Source organism: Atractosteus spatula, chromosome 10 (assembly GCF_055471065.1).
Source record: "Atractosteus spatula isolate fAtrSpa1 chromosome 10, fAtrSpa1.hap1, whole genome shotgun sequence".
Classification (NCBI taxonomy): Eukaryota; Metazoa; Chordata; class Actinopteri; order Semionotiformes; family Lepisosteidae; genus Atractosteus; species Atractosteus spatula.
This window is the reverse complement of record NC_142715.1, coordinates 22,913,969-22,940,882: the sequence shown is the minus strand read 5'-3', so window position 1 is coordinate 22,940,882 and position 26,914 is coordinate 22,913,969. Positions and strand designations below refer to the sequence as shown.

General features: G+C 50.8%; 6 non-coding genes across 6 annotated transcripts; 3 read left to right on the top strand and 3 right to left on the bottom strand.

Moving 5' to 3' along the window:
• The first annotated feature begins 4,888 nt into the window (after positions 1-4,888).
• Positions 4,889-5,057, top strand: LOC148825984 (U1 spliceosomal RNA). The gene has a single exon (XR_016092649.1). It is a non-coding gene; the product is annotated as a U1 spliceosomal RNA (small nuclear RNA).
• A 624-nt stretch (positions 5,058-5,681) lies between these two features.
• On the bottom strand, positions 5,682-5,800 carry LOC148825983 (5S ribosomal RNA). Its single transcript, XR_016093331.1, has one exon. It is a non-coding gene; the product is annotated as a 5S ribosomal RNA (ribosomal RNA).
• A 6,972-nt stretch (positions 5,801-12,772) lies between these two features.
• Positions 12,773-12,941, top strand: LOC148825982 (U1 spliceosomal RNA). The gene has a single exon (XR_016092636.1). It is a non-coding gene; the product is annotated as a U1 spliceosomal RNA (small nuclear RNA).
• A 621-nt stretch (positions 12,942-13,562) lies between these two features.
• LOC148825981 (5S ribosomal RNA) lies at positions 13,563-13,681 on the bottom strand. Its single transcript, XR_016093054.1, has one exon. It is a non-coding gene; the product is annotated as a 5S ribosomal RNA (ribosomal RNA).
• Positions 13,682-20,655: 6,974 nt separating this feature from the next.
• On the top strand, positions 20,656-20,825 carry LOC148825980 (U1 spliceosomal RNA). Its single transcript, XR_016093005.1, has one exon. It is a non-coding gene; the product is annotated as a U1 spliceosomal RNA (small nuclear RNA).
• Positions 20,826-21,447: 622 nt separating this feature from the next.
• On the bottom strand, positions 21,448-21,566 carry LOC148825979 (5S ribosomal RNA). The gene has a single exon (XR_016093317.1). It is a non-coding gene; the product is annotated as a 5S ribosomal RNA (ribosomal RNA).
• Positions 21,567-26,914: the final 5,348 nt, after the last annotated feature.

Below are 26,914 nucleotides of genomic sequence, written 5' to 3'. Positions count from 1 at the left end.
CCAGGTCAGAAAGCATTTGAGGTTGTATTTGCTACCTATCCTCTGTTTGAACAATGTGTGGATGTGTTTGAGGCAAAAAGAGGGAAAGTTCCTGCTCTTGAGAAGATCAACTTGCAGCCTTTGACACAGAGAGAGAGGAAAACTGTGCATGTTGTTAAGTTCTCGGAACTGGCAAAGACGGAGGACATTCACACCTGGCTTAACCAGTACTGCACCGTCCACCATGGAACTGAGGTTAGAGATGTTGACGGTATAAAAACAGGAGCAAGGAAATTCGAGGTTCGCTTGCTACCGGACAATGTAAATGGAGGCTTAAGGCACCTGCCCTCTACAATCCGGCTGGGCGCCTGCAATGGCTATGTTTTTTATGTGGGACAACCAAAGGTGTGTCGGCGCTGTGGTGCTGTGGGACACCTGGCATCGTCCTGCACTGTGAAATGCTGCAAGACCTGTGGCAAACAGGGACATTTAGCCTCTGACTGTTCAATGCTGCCAAAGTGCAATTTATGTGGCTCGGAAGGACACGTTTTTAAGAACTGCCCTCACGCCTACGCCAATAAACTCAAAATGAGAAAGGATGAGGCAGTGCTTGTTTCAGCCAAACCGGCCCGAAAAGCCAAAGCAAACAACAAGTCAAACAAAGAACCCTTGTTGGACAAAGACTCTCAGCCTCCAGCCAGGATCAGTCCTGCTGTGGCTCCGGGGCCGGTGGAAGAAAGATCCACTACGCCCCCACAACCGCAGACTGCACCAGACAAGCACGAGGGTTTGAAAACCCCCGAGAACAGCGAGGACCCCTCCCCCACTCCTGCTCCTCAGAACGAGGGCCAGTGTGGGGCCCCCCGGTGGAGCGGGTCCAGCGAGGATACCCAGGATTCAGCGGAGCTGCTTTTCCCAGACTCTGCAAGTGCTACAGACGCCCTCCTCTCCTCCATCCAGTCCATCACGGAGGATCTGCAGCAGCTGGTGGGTGAGGGGGAAGAGGAGACTGGTGCATCTGCTGCACCCCTTTCCCCTCAGTGCTCCCAGGAGCTGGACGTGAGGAAAAGGAAAAATGACTCTGTTTTCTCCCCGAGCGAGGAGGAAGGAGAGCATGGCGATGGGGACAGCTGGAACCCCTCCACCCCTCCCTCTACCCCCTTCCTTGAAAGGGACTCCGTGAACGCTTTTACTGCTGCCACCCTGATGAAGGCTCATTCAGAGGATGGCTGGCAGGAAATTGGTAAGAAGAAAAAGAAAAAGAAGAAGGTAACAGGTGAGACAGAAGAGAAATGTGTTTTGTAAAGACTGGTTCCACTTTCTTATGTAATATGGCTCTAAACATAATTTCTCTTAACACCAGAGGTATCAATGACAGAGTTAAATGTCAGTCTGTCTTTGATTACCTCCAGCAGAGAGAGGGAGATGTGTTGATGTTGCAGGAGTGTGCTTTAGCCTATCAAGAGAGGTATAAAAGCTTCGAAGATAGGTGGGATAAAGGGCCTTCTGTTTGGTCAGGGGACAATAACAACAGAGCCTCTGGCGTGGCCATTCTTTTCAAAGGATGGGCTTTCAAATTGAAAAGTATTCAGAGGGTCATAGATGGCAGGTTGCTGTGTGTGGATGTGGAATGGGGGACCGTTAACCTGCGGCTAATCAATGTGTATTGTCCTACTGACGTGGGAGGAAGGGTGGAGCTACTCAAGGCACTCTCTCCCCTATTGTTATGTAGCACAGACGTGATAGTGGGAGGGGATTTTAATTGTATCTTAGAGCACACAGACAGGCAGTCTAGCTCTCCGATAAAATTGGATTCCAGCTCACTGGCCCTGCAAAACTTAGTTCAAGACTTTAAACTCTCAGACACATATAGATGTATATATCCCACAACAGCAGGATATACATGGTCAGGGAGGAATAGCAGCTCCAGAATTGACTATTGCTTTGTCTCAGCGAGAGTGAAAGTTGTTGGGGTCACTCTTCAGCTTGTCTTCTTCTCAGATCATCAGGCTTTAGGGTGTAGAGTGGAACTCCAGGGCGGGACTGTCTTTGGCCCAGGCCTCTGGAAACTCAACACAAAGCTGCTAGAGAACGAGGGGGTAGTATCCCGCTACAAGGAGAAACTATCACAGTGGCTGTCCTTGCAGTGTCTGTACGGGTCAGTAGGAGAGTGGTGGGAGGAGGTGAAGGTGAGGACAAAGGCCTTTTTCATGGCTGAGGGAAGGAAGGCTGCTGCCAGACGGAGAGGAGTGCTAGCCAGGAAACAGAGGCAGCTGCAGCGTCTCTACACGATGCTGCACAGTGGCCTCGATGTGCTCGAGGATATCACCCTTTTAAAAAAGGACATCCGGAGCATAGCCGAAGAAAGTAGTCGAGGAGTGCTGTTAAGAAGCAGAGTGCAGTTCTTAGAAGAAAATGAGAAGTGTACTCGCTTCTTTTTCAGGAAAGTGGTAGGCTCCAAGTCTGTCATGGAAAGTGTAGTTGATGAGGAGGGACGAGAGAGAACAGAGCCGAGTGCTATCCTCTCCTGCACCGAGGCCTTCTACTCAAGACTGTACAGCTCTACAGAGGTAAAGGATGAAGAAATTCATTTTTTCACCTCAAAGCTAGAAAACGTTTTGAGTGAAGAAGACAGGGAAGTACTAGAGAGGGATTTGACAGTAGAAGAGCTGAGACAGGCTATGGAGAGCTTACAGAAGGGGAAAACTCCGGGTGCTGACGGGCTCCCTAAAGAATTTTATTGCACCTTTTGGGATCTGCTTCAGGATCCGCTACTGCTCCTATTCGAGGAAAGCTATAAGACAGAATTGCTGCCTGACTCCTTAAGAGAAGGCACTATCTCTCTCTTGTTTAAGAAAGGAGCAAAGAATGACATAAAGAACTGGAGACCCCTCAGCCTGTTAGGCGTGGACACTAAGATCCTGTCCAAAGCCCTTTTCCTGCGCCTACAAAATGTAGTGGCCTCACTGGTAGGGAAAGAACAGACTTGTGGGATAGCAGGACGCCTGATGAGCGACAACCTGGCCTTGTTGAGGGATGTCTGTCTGTACTCGGAGGATCGCTCCCTCCCTCTGTGCATTTTAGGTGTAGACCTAGAAAAGGCCTTTGACCGCCTAAACCGGCAGTACTTAACATCGATACTTGAGCACATGAAGTTTGGCCCCATCATGAGAAAGTGGATTAACCTGCTGTACACAGGTAGCAACAGCAGAGTAATGGTTAATGGCAATAGATCACGCCCCTTTGAAGTCTGTTCAGGGGTGAGGCAGGGCTGCCCATTATCCCCCTTGTTATTCGTTTTGGCTATGGAGTCCTTAGCCTGTGCCTTGCGCCAGGATCAGGCCATTAATGGGATACCAGTGCCTGGAAGTGGGGGAGGAGAGGTAAAGACATCTCTATACATGGATGACGTCACCCTGCTCCTCTCTGACAATGCCTCAATTAGCAGAGCTCTGCAGTGCTGTGATCGTTTCTCTTTGGCTTCCTCTGCAAAAATTAACAAATCTAAGAGTGAGATTTTTTATCAGAACTGGAGGGAGCCAAAAGAAGGACATGATCTCAGGCTGCAAGAGAAGAGAATCAAGGTCCTGGGGGTGTATTTTGGAGAAGAGATGGGAACAGAAAATTGGCAGAACAAATTGCCAATCTTAAACAAAAAACTGATGCAATGGAAGGACCGAGACCTCACCATGACAGGGAAGGTGCTGGTCATCAAAGCTGAGCTCTTGCCTGTCTTGAATTTTCTGGCTTCTACCTTCCCAATCCCACACCGTGTTGCGGCGGTGCTGAGGAGATTGATGTTTCAATTTCTATGGGGTGGGAAGCAGGAAAGACTCAGAAGGGAAATAATGTACAGGCCGCTACCCTCAGGGGGGAAGTCTGTCCCAGATATTGCTACGAAGCTGCTGTGCATTTTCCTGGCCTCTGTGCTGAGAGGCTTTGCAACAGCACCTGCAGCGCGTACCTGGACTTATTTTTCCAGGCTCTGGATAGGTAGGGAGGTGTTCAGAGTGTGGGGTGTCAGACCCAAGCTGGATGTCCCACTCTCTGACACATGCCCTGCAATTTATGGGACAGTTAAAAGTTTTCTAAGATCTCACCCAATTGGCCATATTCCCCTCCGAGATGTCAGCGTCCAAAAACTGGAAGATTTCGTTGCACCCCAGAACAATAGGCAGACCCCTGTGGGCATTTTAACATCAGCCCAAACAAGGAAGGTGTGGAAACACACATCCGCTAAGTTTCTGTGCAACATTCACAGAGATTTAGCCTGGAGTGTCGTCCACCAGTGCTTACCGGTACGAACTTTCTTGTACCGTAGGGGCCTCACCCCCAGCCCTCGCTGCGTTAGGGTGGGCTGCGGCGAGGAGGAGACTGTGACCCATCTCCTGTGGTCCTGCTTTTTTGCTAAGGCCTTCTGGGCACAGTTTGAAGATTGGTTGCAAGCTCTCTCGCCCCAATTTACCCTGACCGCTGCTTTCGTCATATACGGCATCTCTCCTGTCAAACTTCCTCCTGACGTGTTTGACAGGATCTGGGCCGTGGTGAACAGTGGGAAAGACGCCCTGTGGAGAGCGAGGAACATGGGGCTGTTCAAAGGCATCGAGGTCCCAGTCAAGGCAGCAGGTAGCCTGGCCCTGTTCATCACCCGAGAGAACTATTACCTCAGAGATCTGTGGAGAGAAGGGAGGGAGGAAGCAGAAAATCTGTGGGAAATAGAGAGCATAGGTCAATATCTCAAGAAACTGTGAAAAACATTATCATGTTTAAGTAAAGAATGTGATTTGCACCAGAAAAAAAGAAATTGTTGCTATGTAACTGGTACCGTGTCCAAATGTAATGAGATGTGATCATATATACTGTTTTAAGTATGTATATTAATGTAAAGCTTTCTAAATTGTGATGTCCTGTACTTTTTTGTGAAAAGAAAATAAAGTTCTTAAAAATCGAATCGGTTCACCCAGAGCGAGGCTCGGCCATTGCACTCCGGCTGTGCTGACCCCTGCGAATTCCCCAAATGTGGGAATCTCGACTGCATAATTTCTGGTAGTGGGGGACTGCGTTCGCGCTCTCCCCTGATGTGCTTGGTCCAATATCAGATACGGAAGAGTTATGACACCACGAGCTGCGATCGGATCCCAGTTCGAAAGGAGTCGATGCCACTGCTGGTTCCCGGTTTCTTTTAGTTAGAGGTCCGGAGAAGCATTTCAAGCTGGTTACGCTACTCCTTCCGGACATTCATTCCCTTTTCAAAGTCAGTCATTTTGCTGTAGTCTGCATTATTTAGGCTGATTATCGAGGTTAGCCTTTATTTGGTCATGGGAGCCTCGGTACTGTATGCTAATTCTCAAGACAGTTTCACCCGTTTTCTGATTGCTAGGTTCTGTACCAATGCAGACATGTCAAACAGTGAATGGCTGTAGCTCTATTGTATCCGTGCTCAATGAATGAAATCAGTAATAAATGAATATATGTATAGTTATACGAAAAACAAGTGGTTTATCGACTCATCTTCATTTGCAGATTGAGAGGCAGCTTCGATATTCGTTTTACAAATGGGTTTTTTTTTTAAATGGGTCACACACATGCCATAGCAACAAAACATCTCTAGAGATGAGGCTATAGATCACCTTTCCATCCTCCAGGTTTTCCTCCCAAAACCTACGGTACCAACGGCGACCCCTGCTGGCCGAGAGAGCAAAAGCTTGCAGCACCTGGTATTCCCAGGCAGTCTCCCATCCAAGTACTAACCAGGCCCAACCGTGCTTAGCTTCCAAGATCAGACGAGATCGGGAACATTCAGGGTGGTGTGGCCGCAAGCGAAAGCCATGGCGCCTGACTCGCTACTTGAAGCTGTGTGTAACTGGGGCTCCGCGCCCCCCGAGCGGGACTGAAGGATCGTTCATGTGCAGCTCTTTGGAAAGGAGCTTCTTTCCAAATCGCATTGTGTACCTGGATGTTGGCGAATGTGCTCCCTTGTGTTGACTTGTCCCGCACTGGAGGAGAACAAACAAACTGCTCGGAGGAGCACAAGGCAAGTCTTCACAAGACAAAAACCTCCAATGCACAGCACTCAAAACATTTCTGGGCTGTCGCGTGTTTATTTCAGCAAATAAAGCGCACCAGTCAAACACGTCGGCCGGGCAAGCGGCACCTCCGCCCTCTTGTGGCCTTGCGGCGTCAGAGCAAGAGACTCCTTCTCGCTGCCTTTCCGCTGTGTTGCAGAGCCCTGAGAGGGAACCTGGAGCGCACACTTTGTGGGGGCGGGAGACCGCGTTCGCGCTCTGCCCCTGATCTCTTGCGCGAGTGCTAAATCTCATGGCGCCAGCCAGCGGCCAGGAGACAAGTGCAATATAGCGGGAGAGGGGGGCCTCGTCATTGATTGTTACATATGAGACGGGGATTAGGAGGAGACCCCGACTGATTGGTAAAGGGGAACACTAACACCAGAGTGACACCCGCGGCGTCTCATTTTGAGAGACGCCCTGGGATTTCTTAACGGCCAAGGAGGGTCGGGACCTCGGTTTTACGCCTCCCCCGAAGGACGGCTCCTCTTTGTGCAGCAGAGTGTCGCCATCAGGATGCTGGGGCATAAGAAAGCCACACAGACCGCAGGGTGAGCGCTCCCTACTGGTCCCAGTCACACGTCTTGCAGGAGCAGCAGCAACCTGAGCTTTTCCGGGGGGAATCTCCCATCCGGGTGCCGGCTAGGCTCACACGTGCTGGGCTGCCGTGGGTGAGCCCAGTCGAGAGTCGCAGGGTGAGATCTAGTCACCGGGGAGAAACGATACAAGCGAAGGATTACTCGGCTCCCAGCACTTGAAAAGGCCGACAAATGACTCGTTCCCGCCGGAGCTGAATGTACCTGCATGTGTCGTGTCGTCTACTTCCCCCGCCCCGCTGTGTTTGCTGTATTGTCTTTGAAGCCGGCCCCCGAGACGAGACGGGCTGTTCCTGTGCCCCAATTAACACTTTACAGGTGCCATTCCCCGGCATTGTGGCCATTGTCGGTGGTCACACGCGATAAGATAAGGTGGAGGAGGGCGGGGCATGCCCAGCGCCAGACATTTAAGGAGGGGGCTGTGCGAGGTGAGGTGAGGTGCGACACGCCGGAGCCCCGACGCTGCTAATGCGGAGCACTTGTTGAACTGGCATTGAAAGGACGTGTGCGCACGGAGCGAGCCTTCCCTGCGGCGGAGCGTGGAAACTTTCTCCCCGCGCTGCAGGAGTTGTGTGCGCTGCAGCGGTGCCGAGAGAACAGCACAGAAGGCAGCAGGCTCTGGAGAGCGGGTAAGAGACAAACCTTGTGGGCAGGCGAGCAGGCCCGTTTTTTGGAAATTGCCGAATAGGCTCCGGTGTTTGTTCGGTGTGTGGCAGGCGCACGACGCGAGCTTGCGTAGCGATCTACCGGGCTGGTGTTATGCAAATGAGGCCGAATTGCGTCCCGGGACATGCTGCGAATGCGCATTGGCGACTGCAGATGTGTAGGAAAAGGCGCGCTCGTTTTCTGGTTTTGCCCACCCTTTTGAGTGTTAGTGTGGCGTGTAAGTGTGCGAAAGAGTGGGCCCAGCAGGAGGCGGTGGTGTGCGGGGCGAGGAGCTGGCCTAGGCTGCGCGCTTTGTGCTGTGGGTGCGGGCCGCTTGCAGGGGCTTGTACAGCTCATACTTACCTGGAAGGGATGATACCTTGATCAGCTTGTAGGTGGAGTTGTTGGATTGTTTTCTTGTTTTGTGGAAGCAGTGTTTGTTTTGCAGTTTACGAAATGGCAACTTTTGGATCCCGCAAGAATGCTGTGCGTTTTGAGCTTTTGGATGATCTCTTCATGGATCGTATGCAGTTCAGCAGAAAAGTGTTGCAGAAGGAACTTGGCTTTGAACCTCGGCACTTGGATTTCATCTTCGCTCTCCCAGGTCAGAAAGCATTTGAGGTTGTATTTGCTACCTATCCTCTGTTTGAACAATGTGTGGATGTGTTTGAGGCAAAAAGAGGGAAAGTTCCTGCTCTTGAGAAGATCAACTTGCAGCCTTTGACACAGAGAGAGAGGAAAACTGTGCATGTTGTTAAGTTCTCGGAACTGGCAAAGACGGAGGACATTCACACCTGGCTTAACCAGTACTGCACCGTCCACCATGGAACTGAGGTTAGAGATGTTGACGGTATAAAAACAGGAGCAAGGAAATTCGAGGTTCGCTTGCTACCGGACAATGTAAATGGAGGCTTAAGGCACCTGCCCTCTACAATCCGGCTGGGCGCCTGCAATGGCTATGTTTTTTATGTGGGACAACCAAAGGTGTGTCGGCGCTGTGGTGCTGTGGGACACCTGGCATCGTCCTGCACTGTGAAATGCTGCAAGACCTGTGGCAAACAGGGACATTTAGCCTCTGACTGTTCAATGCTGCCAAAGTGCAATTTATGTGGCTCGGAAGGACACGTTTTTAAGAACTGCCCTCACGCCTACGCCAATAAACTCAAAATGAGAAAGGATGAGGCAGTGCTTGTTTCAGCCAAACCGGCCCGAAAAGCCAAAGCAAACAACAAGTCAAACAAAGAACCCTTGTTGGACAAAGACTCTCAGCCTCCAGCCAGGATCAGTCCTGCTGTGGCTCCGGGGCCGGTGGAAGAGAGATCCACTACGCCCCCACAACCGCAGACTGCACCAGACAAGCACGAGGGTTTGAAAACCCCCGAGAACAGCGAGGACCCCTCCCCCACTCCTGCTCCTCAGAACGAGGGCCAGTGTGGGGCCCCCCGGTGGAGCGGGTCCAGCGAGGATACCCAGGATTCAGCGGAGCTGCTTTTCCCAGACTCTGCAAGTGCTACAGACGCCCTCCTCTCCTCCATCCAGTCCATCACGGAGGATCTGCAGCAGCTGGTGGGTGAGGGGGAAGAGGAGACTGGTGCATCTGCTGCACCCCTTTCCCCTCAGTGCTCCCAGGAGCTGGACGTGAGGAAAAGGAAAAATGACTCTGTTTTCTCCCCGAGCGAGGAGGAAGGAGAGCATGGCGATGGGGACAGCTGGAACCCCTCCACCCCTCCCTCTACCCCCTTCCTTGAAAGGGACTCCGTGAACGCTTTTACTGCTGCCACCCTGATGAAGGCTCATTCAGAGGATGGCTGGCAGGAAATTGGTAAGAAGAAAAAGAAAAAGAAGAAGGTAACAGGTGAGACAGAAGAGAAATGTGTTTTGTAAAGACTGGTTCCACTTTCTTATGTAATATGGCTCTAAACATAATTTCTCTTAACACCAGAGGTATCAATGACAGAGTTAAATGTCAGTCTGTCTTTGATTACCTCCAGCAGAGAGAGGGAGATGTGTTGATGTTGCAGGAGTGTGCTTTAGCCTATCAAGAGAGGTATAAAAGCTTCGAAGATAGGTGGGATAAAGGGCCTTCTGTTTGGTCAGGGGACAATAACAACAGAGCCTCTGGCGTGGCCATTCTTTTCAAAGGATGGGCTTTCAAATTGAAAAGTATTCAGAGGGTCATAGATGGCAGGTTGCTGTGTGTGGATGTGGAATGGGGGACCGTTAACCTGCGGCTAATCAATGTGTATTGTCCTACTGACGTGGGAGGAAGGGTGGAGCTACTCAAGGCACTCTCTCCCCTATTGTTATGTAGCACAGAAGTGATAGTGGGAGGGGATTTTAATTGTATCTTAGAGCACACAGACAGGCAGTCTAGCTCTCCGATAAAATTGGATTCCAGCTCACTGGCCCTGCAAAACTTAGTTCAAGACTTTAAACTCTCAGACACATATAGATGTATATATCCCACAACAGCAGGATATACATGGTCAGGGAGGAATAGCAGCTCCAGAATTGACTATTGCTTTGTCTCAGCGAGAGTGAAAGTTGTTGGGGTCACTCTTCAGCTTGTCTTCTTCTCAGATCATCAGGCTTTAGGGTGTAGAGTGGAACTCCAGGGCGGGACTGTCTTTGGCCCAGGCCTCTGGAAACTCAACACAAAGCTGCTAGAGAACGAGGGGGTAGTATCCCGCTACAAGGAGAAACTATCACAGTGGCTGTCCTTGCAGTGTCTGTACGGGTCAGTAGGAGAGTGGTGGGAGGAGGTGAAGGTGAGGACAAAGGCCTTTTTCATGGCTGAGGGAAGGAAGGCTGCTGCCAGACGGAGAGGAGTGCTAGCCAGGAAACAGAGGCAGCTGCAGCGTCTCTACACGATGCTGCACAGTGGCCTCGATGTGCTCGAGGATATCACCCTTTTAAAAAAGGACATCCGGAGCATAGCCGAAGAAAGTAGTCGAGGAGTGCTGTTAAGAAGCAGAGTGCAGTTCTTAGAAGAAAATGAGAAGTGTACTCGCTTCTTTTTCAGGAAAGTGGTAGGCTCCAAGTCTGTCATGGAAAGTGTAGTTGATGAGGAGGGACGAGAGAGAACAGAGCCGAGTGCTATCCTCTCCTGCACCGAGGCCTTCTACTCAAGACTGTACAGCTCTACAGAGGTAAAGGATGAAGAAATTCATTTTTTCACCTCAAAGCTAGAAAACGTTTTGAGTGAAGAAGACAGGGAAGTACTAGAGAGGGATTTGACAGTAGAAGAGCTGAGACAGGCTATGGAGAGCTTACAGAAGGGGAAAACTCCGGGTGCTGACGGGCTCCCTAAAGAATTTTATTGCACCTTTTGGGATCTGCTTCAGGATCCGCTACTGCTCCTATTCGAGGAAAGCTATAAGACAGAATTGCTGCCTGACTCCTTAAGAGAAGGCACTATCTCTCTCTTGTTTAAGAAAGGAGCAAAGAATGACATAAAGAACTGGAGACCCCTCAGCCTGTTAGGCGTGGACACTAAGATCCTGTCCAAAGCCCTTTTCCTGCACCTACAAAATGTAGTGGCCTCACTGGTAGGGAAAGAACAGACTTGTGGGATAGCAGGACGCCTGATGAGCGACAACCTGGCCTTGTTGAGGGATGTCTGTCTGTACTCGGAGGATCGCTCCCTCCCTCTGTGCATTTTAGGTGTAGACCTAGAAAAGGCCTTTGACCGCCTAAACCGGCAGTACTTAACATCGATACTTGAGCACATGAAGTTTGGCCCCATCATGAGAAAGTGGATTAACCTGCTGTACACAGGTAGCAACAGCAGAGTAATGGTTAATGGCAATAGATCACGCCCCTTTGAAGTCTGTTCAGGGGTAAGGCAGGGCTGCCCATTATCCCCCTTGTTATTCGTTTTGGCTATGGAGTCCTTAGCCTGTGCCTTGCGCCAGGATCAGGCCATTAATGGGATACCAGTGCCTGGAAGTGGGGGAGGAGAGGTAAAGACATCTCTATACATGGATGACGTCACCCTGCTCCTCTCTGACAATGCTTCAATTAGCAGAGCTCTGCAGTGCTGTGATCGTTTCTCTTTGGCTTCCTCTGCAGAAATTAACAATCTAAGAGTGAGATTTTTTATCAGAACTGGAGGGAGCCAAAAGAAGGACATGATCTCAGGCTGCAAGAGAAGAGAATCAAGGTCCTGGGGGTGTATTTTGGAGAAGAGATGGGAACAGAAAATTGGCAGAACAAATTGCCAATCTTAAACAAAAAACTGATGCAATGGAAGGACCGAGACCTCACCATGACAGGGAAGGTGCTGGTCATCAAAGCTGAGCTCTTGCCTGTCTTGAATTTTCTGGCTTCTACCTTCCCAATCCCACACCATGTTGCGGCGGTGCTGAGGAGATTGATGTTTCAATTTCTATGGGGTGGGAAGCAGGAAAGACTCAGAAGGGAAATAATGTACAGGCCGCTACCCTCAGGGGGGAAGTCTGTCCCAGATATTGCTACGAAGCTGCTGTGCATTTTCCTGGCCTCTGTGCTGAGAGGCTTTGCAACAGCACCTGCAGCGCGTACCTGGACTTATTTTTCCAGGCTCTGGATAGGTAGGGAGGTGTTCAGAGTGTGGGGTGTCAGACCCAAGCTGGATGTCCCACTCTCTGACACATGCCCTGCAATTTATGGGACAGTTAAAAGTTTTCTAAGATCTCACCCAATTGGCCATATTCCCCTCCGAGATGTCAGCGTCTAAAAACTGGAAGATTTCGTTGCACCCCAGAACAATAGGCAGACCCCTGTGGGCATTTTAACATCAGCCCAAACAAGGAAGGTGTGGAAACACACATCCTCTAAGTTTCTGTGCAACATTCACAGATATTTAGCCTGGAGTGTCGTCCAACAGTGCTTACCGGTTCGAACTTTCTTGTACCGTAGGGGCCTCACCCCCAGCCCACGCTGCGTTAGGGTGGGCTGCGGCGAGGAGGAGACTGTGACCCATCTCCTGTGGTCCTGCTTTTTTGCTAAGGCCTTCTGGGCACAGTTTGAAGATTGGTTGCAAGCTCTCTCGCCCCAATTTACCCTGACCGCTGCTTTCGTCATATACGGCATCTCTCCTGTCAAACACGTCAGGAGGAAGTTTGACAGGATCTGGGCCGTGGTGAACAGTGGGAAAGACGCCCTGTGGAGAGTGAGGAACATGGGGCTGTTCAAAGGCATCGAGGTCCCAGTCAAGGCAGCAGGTAGCCTGGCCCTGTTCATCACCCTAGAGAACTATTACCTCAGAGATCTGTGGAGAGAAGGGAGGGAGGAAGCAGAAAATCTGTGGGAAATAGAGAGCATAGGTCAATATCTCAAGAAACTGTGAAAAACATTATCATGTTTAAGTAAAGAATGTGATTTGCACCAGAAAAAAAGAAATTGTTGCTATGTAACTGGTACCGTGTCAAAATGTAATGAGATGTGATCATTTATACTGTTTTAAATATGTATATTAATGTAAAGCTTTCTAAATTGTGATGTCCTGTACTTTTTTGTGAAAAGAAAATAAAGTTCTTAAAAATCGAATCGGTTCACCCAGAGCGAGGCTCGGCCATTGCACTCCGGCTGTGCTGACCCCTGCGAATTCCCCAAATGTGGGAATCTCGACTGCATAATTTCTGGTAGTGGGGGACTGCGTTCGCGCTCTCCCCTGATGTGCTTGGTCCAATAACAGATACGGAAGAGTTATGACACCACGAGCTGCGATAGGATCCCAGTTCGAAAGGAGTCGATGCCACTGCTGGTTCCCGGTTTCTTTTAGTTAGAGGTCCGGAGAAGCATTTCAAGCTGGTTACGCTACTCCTTCCGGACATTCATTCCCTTTTCAAAGTCAGTCATTTTGCTGTAGTCTGCATTATTTAGCCTGATTATCGAGGTTAGCCTTTATTTGGTCATGGGAGCCTCGGTACTGTATGCTAATTCTCAAGACAGTTTCACCCGTTTTCTGATTGCTAGGTTCTGTACCAGTGCAGACATGTCAAACAGTGAATGGCTGTACCTCTATTGTATCCGTGCTCAATGAATGAAATCAGTAATAAATGAATATATGTATAGTCATACGAAAAACAACTGGTTTATCGACTCATCTTCATTTGCAGATTTAGAGGCAGCTTCGATATTTGTTTTACAAATGGGTTTTTTTATATGGGTCACACACATGCCATAGCAACAAAACATCTCTAGAGATGAGGCTATAGATCACCTTTCCATCCTCCAGGTTTTCCTCCCAAAACCTACGGTACCAACGGCGACCCCTGCTGGCCGAGAGAGCAAAAGCTTGCAGCACCTGGTATTCCCAGGCAGTCTCCCATCCAAATACTAACCAGGCCCAACCCTGCTTAGCTTCCAAGATCAGATGAGATCGGGAACATTCAGGGTGGTGTGGCCGCAAGCAAAAGCCATGGCGCCTGACTCGCTACTTGAAGCTGTGTGTGGCTGGGGCTCCGCGCCCCCCGAGCGGGACTGAAGGATTGTTCGTGTGCAGCTCTTTGGAAAGGAGCTTCTTTCCAAATCGCATTGTGTACCTGGATGTTGGCGAGTGTGCTCCCTTGTGTTGACTTGTCCCGCACTGGAGGAGAACAAACAAACTGCTCGGAGGAGCACAAGGCAAGTCTTCACAAGACAAAAACCTCCAATGCACAGCACTCAAAACATTTCTGGGCTGTCGCGTGTTTATTTCAGCACATAAAGCGCACCAGTCCAACACGTCGGCCGGGCGCGCGGCGCCTCCGCCCTCTTGTGGCCTTGCGGCGTCAGAGCAAGAGGCTCCTTCTCGCTGCCTTTCCGCTGTGTTGCAGAGCCCTGAGAGGGAACCTGGAGCGCACACTTTGTGGGGGGCGGGAGACCGCGTTCGCGCTCTGCCCCCGATCTCTTGCGCGAGTGCTAAATCTCACGGCGCCAGCCAGCGGCCAGGAGACAAGTGCAATATCGCGGGACAGGGGGGCCTCGTCATTGATTGTTACATATGAGACGGGGATTAGGAGGAGACCCCGACTGATTGGTAGAGGGGAACACTAACACCAGAGTGACACTCGCGGCGTCTCATTTTGAGAGACGCCCTGGGATTTCTTAATGGCCAAGGAGGGTCGGGACCTCGGTTTTACGCCTCCCCCGAAGGACGGCGCCTGTTTGTGCAGCAGAGTGTCGCCATCAGGATGCTGGGGCATAAGAAAGCCACACAGACCGCAGGGTGAGCGCTCCCTACTGGTCCCAGTCACACGTCTTGCAGGAGCAGCAGCAACCTGAGCTTTTCCGGGGGGAATCTCCCATCCGGGTGCCGGCTAGGCTCACACCTGCTGGGCTGCCGTGGGTGAGCCCAGTCGAGATTCGCAGGGTGAGATTAAGTCACCGGGGAGAAACGATACAAGCGAAGGATTACTCGGCTCCCAGCACTTGAAAAGGCCAACAAATGACTCGTTCCCGCCGGAGCTGAATGTACCTGCATGTGTCGTGTCGTCTACTTCCCCCGCCCCGCTGTGTTTGCTGTATTGTCTTTGAAGCCGGCCCCCGAGACGAGACGGGCTGTTACTGTGCCCCAGTTAACACTTTACAGGTGCCATTCCCCGGCATTGTGGCCATTGTCGGTGGTCACACGCGATAAGATAAGGTGGAGGAGGGCGGGGCATGCCCAGCGCCAGACATTCAAGGAGGGGGCTGTGCGAGGTGAGGTGAGGTGCGACACGCCGGAGCCCCGACGCTGCTAATGCGGAGCACTTGTTGAACTGGCATTGAAAGAACGTGTGCGCAAGGAGCGAGCCTTCCCTGCGGCGGAGTGTGGAAACTTTCTCCCCGCGCTGCAGGAGTTGTGTGCACTGCAGCGGTGCCGAGAGAACAGCACAGAAGGCAGCAGGCTCTGGAGAGCAGGTAAGAGACAAACCTTGTGGGCAGGCGAGCAGGCCCGTTTTTTGGAAATTGCTGAAAAGGCTCCGGTGTTTGTTCGGTGTGTGACAGGTGCACGACGCGAGCTTGCGTAGCAATCTACTGGTCTGGTTTTATGCAAATGAGGCCGAATTGCGTCCCGGTACATGCTGCGAATGCACATTGGCGACTGCAGATGTGTAGGAAACGGCGCGCTCGTTTTCTCGTTTTGCCCACCCTTTTGAGTGTTAGTGTGGCGTGTGAGTGTGCGAAAGAGTGGGCCCAGCAGGAGGCGGTGGTGTGCGGGGCGAGGAGCTGGCCTACGCTGCGCGCTTTGTGCTGTGGGTGCGGGCCGCTTGCAGGGGCTTGTACAGCTCATACTTACCTGGCAGGGGAGATACCTTGATCAGCCTGTAGGTGGAGTTGTTGGATTGTTTTTCTTGTTTTGTGGAAGTAGTGTTTGTTTTGCAGTTCACGAAATGGCAACTTTTGGATCCCGCAAGAATGCTGTGCGTTTTGAGCTTTTGGATGACCTCTTCATGGATCGTATGCAGTTCAGCAGAAAAGTGTTGCAGAAGGAACTTGGCTTTGAACCTCGGCACTTGGATTTCATCTTCGCTCTCCCAGGTCAGAAAGCATTTGAGGTTGTATTTGCTACCTATCCTCTGTTTGAACAATGTGTGGATGTGTTTGAGGCAAAAAGAGGGAAAGTTCCTGCTCTTGAGAAGATCAACTTGCAGCCTTTGACACAGAGAGAGAGGAAAACCGTGCATGTTGTTATGTTCTCGGAACTGGCAAAGACGGAAGACATTCACACCTGGCTTAACCAGTACTGCACCGTCCACCATGGAACTGAGGTTAGAGATGTTGACGGTATAAAAACAGGAGCAAGGAAATTCGAGGTTCGCTTGCTACCGGACAATGTAAATGGAGGCTTAAGGCACCTGCCCTCTACAATCCGGCTGGGCGCCTGCAATGGCTATGTTTTTTATGTGGGACAACCAAAGGTGTGTCGGCGCTGTGGTGCTGTGGGACACCTGGCATCGTCCTGCACTGTGAAATGCTGCAAGACCTGTGGCAAACAGGGACATTTAGCCTCTGACTGTTCAATGCTGCCAAAGTGCAATTTATGTGGCTCGGAAGGACACGTTTTTAAGAACTGCCCTCACGCCTACGCCAATAAACTCAAAATGAGAAAGGATGAGGCAGTGCTTGTTTCAGCCAAACCGGCCCGAAAAGCCAAAGCAAACAACAAGTCAAACAAAGAACCCTTGTTGGACAAAGACTCTCAGCCTCCAGCCAGGATCAGTCCTGCTGTGGCTCCGGGGCCAGTGGAAGAGAGATCCACTACCCCCCCACAACCGCAGACTGCACCAGACAAGCACGAGGGTTTGAAAACCCCCGAGAACAGCGAGGACCCCTCCCCCACTCCTGCTCCTCAGAACGAGGGCCAGTGTGGGGCCCCCCGGTGGAGCGGGTCCAGCGAGGATACCCAGGATTCAGCGGAGCTGCTTTTCCCAGACTCTGCAAGTGCTACAGATGCCCTCCTCTCCTCCATCCAGTCCATCACGGAGGATCTGCAGCAGCTGGTGGGTGAGGGGGAAGAGGAGACTGGTGCATCGGCTGCACCCCTTTCCCCTCAGTGCTCCCAGGAGCTGGACGTAAGGAAAAGAAAAAATGACTCTGTTTTCTCCCCAAGCGAGGAGGAAGGAGAGCATGGCGATGGGGACAGCTGGAACCCCTCCACCCCTCCCTCTACCCCCTTCCTTAAAATGGACTCCGTGAACGCTTTTACTGCTGCCACCCTGATGAAGGCTCATTCAGAGGATGGCTGGCAGGAAATTGGTAAGAAGAAAAAGAAAAAGAAGAAGGTAACAGGTGAGACAGAAGAGAAATGTGTTTTGTAAAGACTGGCTCCACTTTCTTATGTAATATGGCTCTAAACATAATTTCTCTTAACACCAGAGGTATCAATGACAGAGTTAAATGCCAGTCTGTCTTTGATTACCTCCAGCAGAGAGAGGGAGATGTGTTGATGTTGCAGGAGTGTGCTTTAGCCTATCAAGAGAGGTATAAAAGCTTTGAAGATAGGTGGGATAAAGGGCTTTCTGTTTGGTCAGGGGACAATAACAACAGAGCCTCTGGCGTGGCCATTCTTTTCAAAGGATGGGCTTTCAAATTGAAAAGTATTCAGAGGGTCATAGATGGCAGGTTGCTGTGTGTGGATGTGGAATGGGGGACCGTTAACCTGCGGCTAATCAATGTGTATTGTCCTACTGACGTGGGAGGAAGGGTGGAGCTACTCAAGGCACTCTCTCCCCTATTGTTATGTAGCACAGACGTGATAGTGGGAGGGGATTTTAATTGTATCTTAGAGCACACAGACAGGCAGTCTAGCTCTCCGATAAAATTGGATTCCAGCTCACTGGCCCTGCAAAACTTAGTTCAAGACTTTAAACTCTCAGACACATATAGATGTATATACCCCACAACAGCAGGATATACATGGTCAGGGAGGAATAGCAGCTCCAGAATTGACTATTGCTTTGTCTCAGCGAGAGTGAAAGTTGTTGGGGTCACTCTTCAGCCTGTCTTCTTCTCAGATCATCAGGCTTTAGGGTGTAGAGTGGAACTCCAGGGCGGGACTGTCTTTGGCCCAGGCCTCTGGAAACTCAACACAAAGCTGCTAGAGAACGAGGGGGTAGTATCCCGCTACAAGGAGAAACTATCACAGTGGCTGTCCTTGCAGTGTCTGTACGGGTCAGTAGGAGAGTGGTGGGAGGAGGTGAAGGTGAGGACAAAGGCCTTTTTCATGGCTGAGGGAAGGAAGGCTGCTGCCAGACGGAGAGGAGTGCTAGCCAGGAAACAGAGGCAGCTGCAGCGTCTCTACACGATGCTGCACAGTGGCTTCGATGTGCTCGAGGATATCACTCTTTTAAAAAAGGACATCCGGAGCATAGCCGAAGAAAGTAGTCGAGGAGTGCTGTTAAGAAGCAGAGTGCAGTTCTTGGAAGAAAATGAGAAGTGTACTCGCTTCTTTTTCAGGAAAGTGGTAGGCTCCAAGTCTGTCATGGAAAGTGTAGTTGATGAGGAGGGACGAGAGAGAACAGAGCCGAGTGCTATCCTCTCCTGCACCGAGGCCTTCTACTCAAGACTGTACAGCTCTACAGAGGTAAAGGATGAAGAAATTCATTTTTTCACCTCAAAGCTAGAAAACGTTTTGAGTGAAGAAGATAGGGAAGTACTAGAGAGGGATTTGACAGTAGAAGAACTGAGACAGGCTATGGAGAGCTTACAGAAGGGGAAAACTCCGGGTGCTGACGGGCTCCCTAAAGAATTTTATTGCACCTTTTGGGATCTGCTTCAGGATCCGCTACTGCTCCTATTCGAGGAAAGCTATAAGACAGAATTGCTGCCTGACTCCTTAAGAGAAGGCACTATCTCTCTATTGTTTAAGAAAGGAGCAAAGAATGACATAAAGAACTGGAGACCCCTCAGCCTGTTAGGCGTGGACACTAAGATCCTGTCCAAAGCCCTTTTCCTGCGCCTACAAAATGTAGTGGCCTCACTGGTAGGGAAAGAACAGACTTGTGGGATAGCAGGACGCCTGATGAGCGACAACCTGGCCTTGTTGAGGGATGTCTGTCTGTACTCGGAGGATCGCTCCCTCCCTCTGTGCATTTTAGGTGTAGACCTAGAAAAGGCCTTTGACCGCCTAAACCGGCAGTACTTAACATCGGTACTTGAGCACATGAAGTTTGGCCCCATCATGAGAAAGTGGATTAACCTGCTGTACACAGGTAGCAACAGCAGAGTTATGGTTAATGGCAATAGATCACGCCCCTTTGAAGTCTGTTCAGGGGTGAGGCAGGGCTGCCCATTATCCCCCTTGTTATTCGTTTTGGCTATGGAGCCCTTAGCCTGTGCCTTGCGCCAGGATCAGGCCATTAATGGGATACCAGTGCCTGGAAGTGGGGGAGGAGAGGTAAAGACATCTCTATACATGGATGACGTCACCCTGCTCCTCTCTGACAATGCCTCAATTAGCAGAGCTCTGCAGTGCTGTGATCGTTTCTCTTTGGCTTCCTCTGCAAAAATTAACAAATCTAAGAGTGAGATTTTTTATCAGAACTGGAGGGAACCAAAAGAAGGACATGATCTCAGGCTGCAAGAGAAGAGAATTAAGGTCCTGGGGGTGTATTTTGGAGAAGAGATGGGAACAGTAAATTGGCAGAACAAATTGCCAATCTTAAACAAAAAACTGATGCAATGGAAGGACCGAGACCTCACCATGACAGGGAAGGTGCTGGTCATCAAAGCTGAGCTCTTGCCTGTCTTGAATTTTCTGGCTTCTACCTTCCCAATCCCACACCGTGTTGCGGCGGTGCTGAGGAGATTGATGTTTCAATTTCTATGGGGTGGGAAGCAGGAAAGACTCAGAAGGGAAATAATGTACAGGCCGCTACCCTCAGGGGGGAAGTCTGTCCCAGATATTGCTACGAAGCTGCTGTGCATTTTCCTGGCCTCTGTGCTGAGAGGCTTTGCAACAGCACCTGCAGCGCGTACCTGGACTTATTTTTCCAGGCTCTGGATAGGTAGGGAGGTGTTCAGAGTGTGGGGTGTCAGACCCCAGCTGGATGTCCCACTCTCTGACACATGCCCTGCAATTTATGGGACAGTTAAAAGTTTTCTAAGATCTCACCCAATTGGCCATATTCCCCTCCGAGATGTCAGCGTCCAAAAACTGGAAGATTTCGTTGCACCCCAGAACAATAGGCAGACCCCTGTGGGCATTTTAACATCAGCCCAAACAAGGAAGGTGTGGAAACACACATCCGCTAAGTTTCTGTGCAACATTCACAGAGATTTAGCCTGGAGTGTCGTCCACCAGTGCTTACCGGTACGAACTTTCTTGTACCGTAGGGGCCTCACCCCCAGCCCTCGCTGCGTTAGGGTGGGCTGCGGCGAGGAGGAGACTGTGACCCATCTCCTGTGGTCCTGCTTTTTTGCTAAGGCCTTCTGGGCACAGTTTGAAGATTGGTTGCAAGCTCTCTCGCCCCAATTTACCCTGACCGCTGCTTTCGTCATATACGGCATCTCTCCTGTCAAACTTCCTCCTGACGTGTTTGACAGGATCTGGGCCGTGGTGAACAGTGGGAAAGACGCCCTGTGGAGAGTGAGGAACATGGGGCTGTTCAAAGGCATCGAGGTCCCAGTCAAGGCAGCAGGTAGCCTGGCCCTGTTCATCACCCGAGAGAACTATTACCTCAGAGATCTGTGGAGAGAAGGGAGGGAGGAAGCAGAAAATCTGTGGGAAATAGAGAGCATAGGTCAATATCTCAAGAAACTGTGAAAAACATTATCATGTTTAAGTAAAGAATGTGATTTGCACCAGAAAAAAAGAAATTGTTGCTATGTAACTGGTATCGTGTCAAATGTAATGAGATGTGATCATATATACTGTTTTAAGTATGTATATTAATGTAAAGCTTTCTAAATTGTGATGCCCTGTACTTTTTTGTGAAAAGAAAATAAAGTTCTTAAAAATCGAAATCGGTTCACCCAGAGCGAGGCTCGGCCATTGCACTCCGGCTGTGCTGACTCCTGCGAATTCCCCAAATGTGGGAATCTCGACTGCATAATTTCTGGTAGTGGGGGACTGCTTTCGCGCTCTCCCCTGATGTGCATGGTCCAATATCAGATACGGAAGAGTTATGACACCACGAGCTGCGATCGGATCACAGTTCGAAAGGAGTCGATGCCACTGCTGGTTCCCGGTTTCTTTTAGTTAGAGGTCCGGAGAAGCATTTCAAGCTGGTTACGCTACTCCTTCCGGACATTCATTTCCTTTTCAAAGTCAGTCATTTTGCTGTAGTCTGCATTATTTAGGCTGATTATCGAGGTTAGCCTTTATTTGGTCATGGGAGCCTCGGTACTGTATGCTAATTCTCAAGACAGTTTCACCCGTTTTCTGATTGCTAGGTTCTGTACCAGTGCAGACATGTCAAACAGTGAATGGCTGTACCTCTATTGTATCCGTGCTCAATGAATGAAATCAGTAATAAATGAATATATGTATAGTTATGCGAAAAACAAGTGGTTTATCGACTCATCTTCATTTGCAGATTTAGAGGCAGCTTCGATATTCGTTTTACAAATGGGTTTTTTTTATATGGGTCACACACATGCCATAGCAACAAAACATCTCTAGAGATGAGGCTATAGATCACCTTTCCATCCTCCAGGTTTTCCTCCCAAAACCTACGGTACCAACTGCGACCCCTGCTGGCCGAGAGAGCAAAAGCTTGCAGCACCTGGTATTCCCAGGCAGTCTCCCATCCAAGTACTAACCAGGCCCAACCCTGCTTAGCTTCCAAGATCAGACAAGATCGGGCACATTCAGGGTGGTGTGGCCGCAAGCGAAAGCCATGGCGCCTGACTCGCTACTTGAAGCTGTGTGTGGCTGGGGCTCCGCGCCCCCCGAGCGGGACTGAAGGATCGTTCGTGTGCAGCTCTTTGGAAAGGAGTTTCTTTCCAAATCGCATTGTGTACCTGGATGTTGGCGAATGTGCTCCCTTGTGTTGACTTGTCCCGCACTGGAGGAGAACAAACAAACTGCTCAGAGGAGCACAAGGCAAGTCTTCACAAGACAAAAACCTCCAATGCACAGCACTCAAAACATTTCTGGGCTGTCGCGTGTTTATTTCAGCACATAAAGCGCACCAGTCCAACACGTCGGCCGGGCGCGCGGCACCTGCGCCCACTTGTGGCCTTGCGGCGTCAGAGCAAGAGGCTCCTTCTCGCTGCCTTTCCGCTGTGTTGCAGAGCCCTGAGAGGGAACCTGGAGCGCACACTTTGTGGGGGGTGGGAGACCGCGTTCGCGCTCTGCCCCTGATCTCTTGCGCGAGTGCTAAATCTCACGGCGCCAGCCAGCGGCCAGCAGACAAGTGCAATATCGCGGGACAGGGGGGCCTTCGTCATTGATTGTTACATATGAGACGGGGATTAGGAGGAGACCCCGACTGATTGGTAAAGGGGAACACTAACACCAGAGTGACACCCGCGGCGTCTCATTTTGAGAGACGCCCTGGGATTTCTTAATGGCCAAGGAGGGTCGGGACCTCGGTTTTACGCCTCCCCCGAAGGACGGCGCCTGTTTGTGCAGCAGAGTGTCGCCATCAGGATGCTGGGGCATAAGAAAGCCACACAGACCGCAGGGTGAGCGCTCCCTACTGGTCCCTGTCACACGTCTTGCAGGAGCAGCAGCAACCTGAGCTTTTCCGGGGGGAATCTCCCATCCGGGTGCCGGCTAGGCTCACACCTGCTGGGCTGCCGTGGGTGAGCCCAGTCGAGAGTCGCAGGGTGAGATCTAGTCACCGGGGAGAAACGATACAAGCGAAGGATTACTCGGCTCCCAGCACTTGAAAAGGCCGACAAATGACTCGTTCCCGCCGGAGCTGAATGTACCTGCATGTGTCGTGTCGTCTACTTCCCCCGCCCCGCTATGTTTGCTGTATTGTCTTTGAAGCCGGCCCCCGAGATGAGACGGGCTGTTCCTGTGCTCCAATTAACACTTTAGAGGTGCCGTTCCCCGGCATTGTGGCCATTGTCGGTGGTCACACGCGATAAGATAAGGTGGAGGAGGGCGGGGCATGCCCAGCGCCAGACATTCAAGGAGGGGGCTGTGCGAGGTGAGGTGAGGTGCGACACGCCGGAGCCCCGACGCTGCTAATGCGGAGCACTTGTTGAACTGGCATTGAAAGGACGTGTGCGCACGGAGCGAGCCTTCCCTGCGGCGGAGCGTGGAAACTTTCTCCCCGCGCTGCAGGAGTTGTGTGCGCTGCAGCGGTGCCGAGTGAACAGCACAGAAGGCAGCAGGCTCTGGAGAGCGGGTAAGAGACAAACCTTGTGGGCAGGCGAGCAGGCCCGTTTTTTGGAAATTGCTGAAAAGGCTCCGGTGTTTGTTCGGTGAGTGGCAGCCGCACGACGCGAGCTTGCGTAGCGATCTGCCGGTCTGGTGTTATGCAAATGAGGCCGAATTGCGTCCCGGGACATGCTGCGAATGCGCATTGGCGACTGCAGATGTGTAGGAAACGGCGCGCTCGTTTTCTCGTTTTGCCCACCCTTTTGAGTGTTAGTGTGGCGTGTGAGCGTGCGAAAGAGTGGGCCCAGCAGGAGGCGGTGGTGTGCGGGGCGAGGAGCTGGCCTAGGCTGCGCGCTTTGTGCTGTGGGTGCGGGCCGCTTGCAGGGGCTTGTACAGTTCATACTTACCTGGCAGGGGAGATACCTTGATCAGCCTGTAGGTGGAGTTGTTGGATTGTTTTCTTGTTTTGTGGAAGCAGTGTTTGTTTAGCAGTTTACGAAATGGCAACTTTTGGATCCCGCAAGAATGCTGTGCGTTTTGAGCTTTTGGATGACCTCTTCATGGATCGTATGCACTTCAGCAGAAAAGTGTTGCAGAAGGAACTTGGCTTTGAACCTCGGCACTTTGATTTCATCTTCGCTCTCCCAGGTCAGAAAGCATTTGAGGTTGTATTTGCTACCTATCCTCTGTTTGAACAATGTGTGGATGTGTTTGAGGCAAAAAGAGGGAAAGTTCCTGCTCTTGAGAAGATCAACTTGCAGCCTTTGACACAGAGAGAGAGGAAAACCGTGCATGTTGTTATGTTCTCGGAACTGGCAAAGACGGAGGACATTCACACCTGGCTTAACCAGTACTGCACCGTCCACCATGGAACTGAGGTTAGAGATGTTGACGGTATAAAAACAGGAGCAAGGAAATTCGAGGTTCGCTTGCTACCGGACAATGTAAATGGAGGCTTAAGGCACCTGCCCTCTACAATCCGGCTGGGCGCCTGCAATGGCTATGTTTTTTATGTGGGACAACCAAAGGTGTGTCGGCGCTGTGGTGCTGTGGGACACCTGGCATCGTCCTGCACTGTGAAATGCTGCAAGACCTGTAGCAAACAGGGACATTTAGCCTCTGACTGTTCAATGCTGCCAAAGTGCAATTTATGTGGCTCGGAAGGACACGTTTTTAAGAACTGCCCTCACGCCTACGCCAATAAACTCAAAATGAGAAAGGATGAGGCAGTGCTTGTTTCAGCCAAACCGGCCCGAAAAGCCAAAGCAAACAACAAGTCAAACAAAGAACCCTTGTTGGACAAAGACTCTCAGCCTCCAGCCAGGATCAGTCCTGCTGTGGCTCCGGGGCCGGTGGAAGAAAGATCCACTACGCCCCCACAACCGCAGACTGCACCAGACAAGCACGAGGGTTTGAAAACCCCCGAGAACAGCGAGGACCCCTCCCCCACTCCTGCTCCTCAGAACGAGGGCCAGTGTGGGGCCCCCCGGTGGAGCGGGTCCAGCGAGGATAACCAGGATTCAGCGGAGCTGCTTTTCCCAGACTCTGCAAGTGCTACAGATGCCCTCCTCTCCTCCATCCAGTCCATCACGGAGGATCTGCAGCAGCTGGTGGGTGAGGGGGAAGAGGAGACTGGTGCATCGGCTGCACCCCTTTCCCCTCAGTGCTCCCAGGAGCTGGACGTGAGGAAAAGGAAAAATGACTCTGTTTTCTCCCCGAGCGAGGAGGAAGGAGAGCATGGCGATGGGGACAGCTGGAACCCCTCCACCCCTCCCTCTAGCCCCTTCCTTGAAATGGACTCTGTGAACGCTTTTACTGCTGCCACCCTGATGAAGGCTCATTCAGAGGATGGCTGGCAGGAAATTGGTAAGAAGAAAAAGAAAAAGAAGAAGGTAACAGGTGAGACAGAAGAGAAATGTGTTTTGTAAAGACTGGTTCCACTTTCTTATGTAATATGGCTCTAAACATAATTTCTCTTAACACCAGAGGTATCAATGACAGAGTTAAATGTCAGTCTGTCTTTGATTACCTCCAGCAGAGAGAGGGAGATGTGTTGATGTTGCAGGAGTGTGCTTTAGCCTATCAAGAGAGGTATAAAAGCTTCGAAGATAGGTGGGATAAAGGGCCTTCTGTTTGGTCAGGGGACAATAACAACAGAGCCTCTGGCGTGGCCATTCTTTTCAAAGGATGGGCTTTCAAATTGAAAAGTATTCAGAGGGTCATAGATGGCAGGTTGCTGTGTGTGGATGTGGAATGGGGGACCGTTAACCTGCGGCTAATCAATGTGTATTGTCCTACTGACGTGGGAGGAAGGGTGGAGCTACTCAAGGCACTCTCTCCCCTATTGTTATGTAGCACAGACGTGATAGTGGGAGGGGATTTTAATTGTATCTTAGAGCACACAGACAGGCAGTCTAGCTCTCCGATAAAATTGGATTCCAGCTCACTGGCCCTGCAAAACTTAGTTCAAGACTTTAAACTCTCAGACACATATAGATGTATATATCCCACAACAGCAGGATATACATGGTCAGGGAGGAATAGCAGCTCCAGAATTGACTATTGCTTTGTCTCAGCGAGAGTGAAAGTTGTTGGGGTCACTCTTCAGCCTGTCTTCTTCTCAGATCATCAGGCTTTAGGGTGTAGAGTGGAACTCCAGGGCGGGACTGTCTTTGGCCCAGGCCTCTGGAAACTCAACACAAAGCTGCTAGAGAACGAGGGGGTAGTATCCCGCTACAAGGAGAAACTATCACAGTGGCTGCCCTTGCAGTGTCTGTACGGGTCAGTAGGAGAGTGGTGGGAGGAGGTGAAGGTGAGGACAAAGGCCTTTTTCATGGCTGAGGGAAGGAAGGCTGCTGCCAGACGGAGAGGAGTGCTAGCCAGGAAACAGAGGCAGCTGCAGCGTCTCTACACGATGCTGCACAGTGGCTTCGATGTGCTCGAGGATATCACCCTTTTAAAAAAGGACATCCGGAGCATAGCCGAAGAAAGTAGTCGAGGAGTGCTGTTAAGAAGCAGAGTGCAGTTCTTGGAAGAAAATGAGAAGTGTACTCGCTTCTTTTTCAGGAAAGTGGTAGGCTCCAAGTCTGTCATGGAAAGTGTAGTTGATGAGGAGGGACGAGAGAGAACAGAGCCGAGTGCTATCCTCTCCTGCACCGAGGCCTTCTACTCAAGACTGTACAGCTCTACAGAGGTAAAGGATGAAGAAATTCATTTTTTCACCTCAAAGCTAGAAAACGTTTTGAGTGAAGAAGATAGGGAAGTACTTGAGAGGGATTTGACAGTAGAAGAGCTGAGACAGGCTATGGAGAGCTTACAGAAGGGGAAAACTCCGGGTGCTGACGGGCTCCCTAAAGAATTTTATTGCACCTTTTGGGATCTGCTTCAGGATCCGCTACTGCTCCTATTCGAGGAAAGCTATAAGACAGAATTGCTGCCTGACTCCTTAAGAGAAGGCACTATCTCTCTCTTGTTTAAGAAAGGAGCAAAGAATGACATAAAGAACTGGAGACCCCTCAGCCTGTTAGGCGTGGACACTAAGATCCTGTCCAAAGCCCTTTTCCTGCGCCTACAAAATGTAGTGGCCTCACTGGTAGGGAAAGAACAGACTTGTGGGATAGCAGGACGCCTGATGAGCGACAACCTGGCCTTGTTGAGGGATGTCTGTCTGTACTCGGAGGATCGCTCCCTCCCTCTCTGCATTTTAGGTGTAGACCTAGAAAAGGCCTTTGACCGCCTAAACCGGCAGTACTTGACATCGGTACTTGAGCACATGAAGTTTGGCCCCATCATGAGAAAGTGGATTAACCTGCTGTACACAGGTAGCAACAGCAGAGTAATGGTTAATGGCAATAGATCACGCCCCTTTGAAGTCTGTTCAGGGGTGAGGCAGGGCTGCCCATTAT